This window comes from Hyperoodon ampullatus (genome assembly GCF_949752795.1).
Source record: "Hyperoodon ampullatus genome assembly, chromosome: 14".
Lineage (NCBI taxonomy): Eukaryota > Metazoa > Chordata > Mammalia > Artiodactyla > Ziphiidae > Hyperoodon > Hyperoodon ampullatus.
Window position 1 is genome coordinate 35,439,770 of NC_136927.1, and position 7,801 is coordinate 35,447,570.

General features: G+C 34.9%; 1 pseudogene across 1 annotated transcript; it reads right to left on the bottom strand.

Annotated features, from left to right (window-relative positions):
* Nucleotides 1–7,278: 7,278 nt before the first annotated feature.
* Nucleotides 7,279–7,575, bottom strand: LOC307063748 (ubiquitin-conjugating enzyme E2 W-like; annotated as a pseudogene). Its single transcript has one exon. The product of its transcript is annotated as a ubiquitin-conjugating enzyme E2 W-like (transcript).
* Nucleotides 7,576–7,801: the final 226 nt, after the last annotated feature.

A 7,801-nucleotide genomic window follows, 5' to 3' on the forward strand; every position in this document is an offset into this window, starting at 1 on the left:
AGTGTAGAAGGATAGTAAAAAAAAAAAAAAAAGAGAGAGATAGATGACCAGCTTTGTACTCCAGACATTTTGGGTTGGGAAAAGTGAGAGACAGAGGAAAAGGGAAAAGTCACAGAATAAATCCAGCAAAGAAGCCAGAAATGGTCAATTTAAAAAAAAATAAGAAACAGGAATAGTTGAAGGATTTTTTAGATCTCGTGTGCCTAAAAATCAGTTTTCAAGTTGTGTGCTGGGTAGAAGTCATCCATCACCCTAAACTTTCTTTTAAGACACACACCAAATAAATGTCTTTTGTGAATTTTGGATGCAGAAAATTAAGGAAAAGTTTATGGTGTCCATATCTGCATAGTCCTCCTCAGAATGAGACTGCGGTGAGATTAACAGGAAGTTAGAACTAGAGGTAACCTTAAGAATATACGACCCTGGAATCTGCAGAAATCTTGGAGCAGAGATTAAATTTTCCAGCTGAGTGTGGGATAGGGGGCTTGTGTCAATTGTAAGGAAATGGGGCAGGGTGTCCTCAGATGACTTGTGAGTCACATGACCCTCTCCTTTATAAAGTTTCACACAGCAATGCATGGATTGCTGGAGGAACTAGTTTATGGGCCATTCTTATGACTGTTCGGGGCAGATCAGACATAAAAGACAGTAAAAGAAATCATTAGGTGCTCAAAGCAAAACAAATGAAAGCATAAAAATCTCAACATAAAAACTTATAAAAGAGCCTAACTAACCTAAAAAAAAAAGTCTTGCTAACTGAAACAAAGAAATCAATAGGAAACTAACACAGTATTGTGAAGCAATTATACTCCAACAAAGATCTATTTTTTAAAAAAAGAAATCAATAGAAAGGCAAAAATGCAGTGGTTTTACTGATTTAAGATTCACCCTCTCTTCTAGATTAAAAAGGTATATTTAAACTTTTACTTTGCTTCTCCCAAGGCACTAGGAACTTTGTCTTGTCTTGGGGTGTTTTGTTTTGCCCGAGCTCATCACTCTATAAACTACCTCCTTCTGCAGTGGGAAGAGATGGAAACAAGAAAAAGCTACAGGCGTCCCTCATTTCATTGTGCTTCATTTTATCACACTTCCCAGATTTTTTTTTAATAAATTGAAGGTTTGTGTCATTCCTACATCAAGCAAGTCTATCAGCACCATTTTCCCAGCAGCATTTGCTCACTTCGTGTCTGTGTGTCACATTTTGGTAATTCTCTCAATAGTTCAAGCTTTTTCGTTATTATTATGTTTGTTAGGATGACCTGTGATCCGTGATCTTTGATGCTATCATGATTCACTGAAGGCTCAGGTGATGGTTAGCACTTTTTAGCAATAAAGTATATTTTAATTGAGGCATGAACACTTTTTTTTAGACATAATGCTTTTGCACATTTAATAGACTACAGTACAGTGGGAACATAAATTTTATATGTGCCGGGAAACCGAAAAATTCATGTAACTCAGTTGATTGCATAACTCACTTTATTGCATTTGTCTGGAACTGAATCCACAGTATCTCCGAGGTCAGCCTGTACCCCAATTTAAAAATGAGGTGCTTTTTTTTTATTGACAACTGCTTTATTATTAAAAGTTACTGAATTCCATAAAGCACACAATGTAGTTTATATTCAACTAACAAAAGTTTGATACATGTATTTAAAATAAATAATATATAGATTTATCTGTCAATATTTATATTTTATTTAAAAAGCAGTAGCTTTACATATTTTACAACTTGATTTTATAAAATACATACATCTGCCCTATGCAAATCTTCAAGCATGAGCTTCCATTCCTATTATTAAAATGCACAATCTGTATTTCTGAATATTGAGAGAAAAATGGTACCAACTAAAAATAACATATCCATTATGACTCGAACATGCACCTGATTTTTGGCTACTAGATAATAATCTATTCAAATAACTATGTTCCTTGAGCTTGGCAATCAATTTGCATTATGTAAACAATCTGTGATTAACTATGAAGAGACTTGCATTTCCAGGGTATCTGACACAATCTACCAAATTCTTTATTTGTCCTGTTTCAGGTTTTTAATTAGAGAAGCAAGATTATTCAATAAGTTGATGTGCCAGGAAATCTGACAAGTGAAATCACACCTAACAAGCCAAAGCCCGGTGAGTTTTGAAACCGTGCTTTTGCCTTTGAGAAAACAGCTCTGAGAATTATTGTAGGAGCAAACTTTTCTCAAAACCCTGATGGTGTATGTGCCAAGAAATAGAACAAGAACTGTTTCTCCTTTCACAATCAACTGCGCTCAACTTGCAAAACTCAAGTTCTTTAGGTATGTGAAGACATACTGGCTTCTATTCAAACATTCCTTCCACATATTCAAAATGGCGTCAGATATCACACTGTTTTATTAACAAAAAATTTTTCGTAAGAAAGATATTCATGTAATAATTTTGGAGATACATCCCCAACTATAAGTCCCAATGCTAACATTTGAGAATTAAAGTCACAATAAACACCTCAATTATCAGGACCGTAGTCAGAACCAGAACTTCAACTTGAAGGACAGAGATCTAAGTTTTGAAGTACATGCTTAGATTCCACGGGCCTCTAATGATAATGGTGTATATAAGTCTGTCTTTAATTTATGCTGAGAAAGTAAAAGTCTCCCATAAATTATTATTTTTAGAAAATAGTTCCAAATCACAAAATGGTTTAGAAACTTAAATGGAAAAATACTTTCACCAAAATAAGTAATTTAATTCATTTGGGCAATAATTAGGCTTTGAGAGAGGAGTCACATCCAAAAAGTAAACAAAATTCCCTCAATACCAGTAGTTAAGAACTAAATTATAGCTAACAACAGCTTATTTATCAAGTAGTCAGTTATTCAACAAGTTTAGCCATCTAGTGATGGACTAAAATTAGGTATCAGAAATTATTTTATTTGTAGGATGGAGTCTTTTTATTAAAATATTTTTCTGATATGATTTTAATAATCCTCCTTCTCTGGATTTCCTAACCTCGAGAAAGGGAAAGGGAGAGGAAAGGGAAGGAAGGAAAGAAGGGAGGAAAGGGAAGAAAAACAGAGACCAGAGGGACACTGAAGACTGATCCATTGGTATCTGTGAGTAGACAGGAAGGAAGAAAAATAAAGGAGGAATAAAAATAAAGACTGCAAAGAGGATTAGGGCCAGGAGGTGCAGATTAAAAGATAACTTCTTCACAGATCTTAATGATGCAAAGGCATTAGCGTAACAGAATAGTGCAGTAGCTGATTTTGATAACAGTGAATCCTCAGAAAAGAATCATATGGTCAAGCCTCAGCTCTTTATAAAAAATAAGACTTGATTGCCAGAAACAAGTAATATGTGGTTACATACCATTTTCAAATCATTATTCATTTCAATTCATCTTTGATGCAATCTGGGAACAATTAAGCAGTCACTAGGTACCTATTCTAGGATCTGAAGAAATTATTATCCACCACAGGAATCTAATGATATGTATTTTTGCATATAGTTAAAATTTCAGAAGGGAAAAAGTAGTAAACTATTCTAGTTACTTTATACCAAATATTTATATACCTAGTCAAAACAATAAGGGCTTCCCTGGTGGCGCAGTGGTTGAGAGTCCGCCTGCCGATGCAGGGGACACGGGTTTGTGCCCTGGTCCGGGAAGATCCCACATGCCGCGGAGCAGCTGCGCGCGTGAGCCGTGGCCGCTGAGCCTGCGCGTCCGGAGCCTGTGCTCCGCAACGGGAGAGGCCACAACAGTGAGAGGCCCGCGTACCGCAAAAACAAAAACAAAACCAAACAAACAACAAAAAAACAATAAGTATTACGATCTTTCTCTAGATGAACTCTATATAAAAGCTATTTTTCACATTTTCTTCCAAGGATTTAAAAAAAGCCTTATTTCCCTGCTAGCTAAAAAAGAGGAATTTGTACATTACAAGTAAGTCCTTTAGAGATGAATATTAAATTCCTTAAGACAACAGCCGTAAAATTTATTTTTAAAAATTTATCTTAAAAAACTGAAAACCGTTTCTCTCTTTAAAATCTATGGTATTAATTACCTACTTGACATAATATTTTTTTTTGAAAGGACACCAAGTTCATGCAAAATAAGGAACTGAATGTATCACTGCCTTAACAGAATTTGGCAAACCAGAAGAATGACCTGAAAATAAATAAATAAAAAAGAAGAGAGTACATATTGTCCTAAATCTGAAGGTATAATTCTGTAGACCTATGCAGCAGATAATGCTTCACAGAGGGAATGCAGGGAAGAGGGAAGTAGCATGTTCCCATGTACACTTTCTTATTCTGGTTGTCATTCAACAATGCAGTACAGAGAAATATTCTTTTTATTATAACAAAACTGTTAATTGCCCTCTCTTAAGCAATGACTCAGGTAAACATCTATGTCTTTCAATTATGTAACTTACATTTAAAATTAACTTAATTAAATCTAAGTGTACTGGAGTTTTCAATGACTCCTAAGTTCAAGTAAGTAATGCATAAGGTGTTATCAGATTGTAAATTTTGAATGGTTGGTGCTTCTATATTTTAGGATATTTCATCCTATCTTCTTCTCCTTAAACCATAAAATGTACCCAAATTATTTGGTTTTCCTTTACTTTCCTCTGTGTCATTTTAATTTATTGTACAGTATCTCTATGTAGAGAGAGAGGTATGTTAAAATACTATTATTTGTATTAAAAACTCAATTGAGGCTATGTATGACCTATTAATCTATACAGTAGCATTGTTAACCTTTGACCTGGTATATTAATTCCTTTGGTGAATAAATGTCACAGGTCATTTCTTTATAAAAGGGTTTTAGTAAGAGGACCAGCAGTCTGGAGAAAGACCCCCTACCCCACCCCAGAGAATGATCAAGTGAATCAGTAGTTTAGAGCAGTTATGTAAAATATGAAAAATACATAATTTACAGCTGCAATTTTCATATTTAAAAGCAGTTAAAATCAAGGAAGTTTGAGACAAATAGTGTAGAATCTAAGCATATATATGTGCTTAGGACTGAAGAAATTCCAAAAATCATTTTTTTGTCTTGGTTGAATCAGCCAACTAATAATACTGGTAGAGACTACTACTGTGAGAACTTATGTATATCTAGTCAAGAACAAAAATGTTTCTAAGTTTAAACAGTGGTAGTTGCTAACTAATAGTATAAACAGTGTCCACAATTTGGTGGCTGGCCATAGTTTAAAATGTTTTTTCAAGTTATTTCTACAGCAGAAATATTGAGAATAATAAATATATTTTAGAAGTCTACCCACCCCTGAGTTCAACAATTATACTTTTAGAGTATAAAATTATACACTTTTAATTAACATATGCAAAGCTACAAAATGTCATCTATACAGAGATTAAAAACAATTTTTAAAATATTCTTTGCCAATTATTGATGGGAAGGTTTTGCTGGGGTACATATTTCAAACCTTTTAGCCAACTGGCTTTCATTTTTAAGCCCAAATTGATTCATATATTCACTGCAGGATATGTCAAAAAGAGTGCAACAATAGGCATTAGTAAAAGTAACATTGTAGTAGAAACAGATTTTGCATATGTGAAAAGGTAATTTATAAAATACATTAATTGCTTTTTAAAAAAGAGAACCTAATTACAGGATCATTAACTTACATGGTACTGAGAGCTGGAGCCTTCAGAAATTTTTTTTTCTATAGAAAAATATTATCTAGCTGTAAGCAAAGTCTTAAATACCAACAAAGCAAAGCAAAACAAAACAAATCCCTCCAGAACAAAACTGTATGGTTGTGTGAGACAAATAAGCAAACATGCCATATTCTATAGTGTACTTTTACCTAAATTTTAGAATAAAAATGTCCACACTCTTTTGTTAAAACATTAAGCCTCGGGCTTCCTTGGTGGTGCAGTGATTGAGAGTCCGCCTGCCGATGCAGGGGACACAGGTTCATGCCCCAGTCCGGGAAGATCCCACATGCTGCGGAGCGGCTAGGCCCGTGAGCCATGGCCGCTGAGCCTGCGCGTCTGGAGCCTGTGCTCCGCAACGGGAGAGGCCACAACAGTGAGAGGCCCGCATACCGGAAAAAAAAAAAAAAAACATTATGCCTCTGTCAAAATGTATTCCTTATTTTAGGGTACAGGATTGAAGGACAAGATGATGCTTACAAATAAAGAAAATTTACAAGGAAAAACTTGACAAAAGTTTTTCAATTAAAGTATTGTAACGTTCAAACTTGACTTAAAATATAACAAAAGAAACAAACTTGCAGACAAAAATGTTTATGGATTTTCCAAACATAAATAAATGAAATAGTGTTTGGGCAGCAGGGCTTAATGCTGATGGCTAGTAACAGAGTGGACTGGAAGTAACAGAGTGTAATCTACTTGGAAAAAAAATCGTTAATGTACAAATAACAAGCCCAAATTATGGACTGCAGCAGTTTAATCATCACTGTCATTTTTCTTACAAAATAAAGCCTTTATTAAACCATTCATATCTATATTACCTTTACTTTACTATAAATACTATATTTACTTTACAATACCCTATATTACCTTTACTTCAGAGATTGAGGAACTATATACAACAGATGAATTCATTTTCACCAGAGGGATAAATTATTCTACCTCTCTGCCAATGTTACTTGAAAACCGTCCATGTCAAAACAATTTGACAGCAGATATAAACAATTCAATAAATACGCAATGATTTTTCATTACAGTCCTTTAAAAACGCATGTTAATTCATGCTGTTAACCTTAGGTTCACAGTGCATAGAATCCAAATATAAGCAGTTGGGGTGACTTTCAAAGTAATGTTGGATCCCTCACTTTATTTATAATCCCACTCTAATGGATAAGTTCATTTCATAGGCTCTATCATGCATTAATCATTGGGTGGCAGGAGTTGATGAAAATTTTTCCTGTTACAACATCCGTTGCCGGCAATGAACATCCCCAAACCGCCAAGGAAGTCATTGTTATTGCACCGTACATGAGGACCTGGAACTTTTCCAAAAGCTTAAAAAAATAAAAATTAAAAATGGAATTATATTTGACATTTCCTGACACCTGCATCAATACTGTATGACTAATAAAAGCATGTCAGTTGCCTGGACTGAACCAGCGATCAACATGCGCCCAGAATGCACACAAGTAAAAATGCAGTAAAAGGAAGTAGTCTTCTTTGTCTATAGGTCATTTCCAGTCAAAGGTTAAAGTTCAAAGACTGAATGATCAAAGTGCACATTTTCTCAGTAGGACTATCTTCTGCTAGGAGGATGATAACAGTGGCATCAACAAGTATCATCATGATACCACCATTTTGTTTTCTTTGGATTCTTGTTACATGTTCGAACATAAAAAGAATTCTGGTGGTCATCTCTGAGGAGAGTCAAAAGGATATCGACTACTAAACTTAAATAGAAGTTGAAAAATTTCCCCTTCATATAAGGTACCTGGTGCACCTTCCATATCTACAATCCACTGTGTAAATGAATTTTGAACACTCTTTTCATTTAAAGTCATTCCGGGAGGTGGGTCATTTTGCAAAGCCAACGGTTCTTTTTGTAGTCGTTCTGCATTGACGCCATCAATGAAGTGCTTTTGAATGTTCAGCATGATTCGATTCAACCAGAAAATTCTAAAATCAGCAAAATTTTATAGAAAGAGCGTGGATGATTCATTCTGGCAGAACTGGGTTTGATTTCTAGTTTTGTGTGACCACAGGCAACCTGCTAAGCCTCACGGAGATGCAGTGTCTTCAACTGTCGAGTGGAATGGTACCTACCTTACAGACTGCTGGGAACATAAACTGAG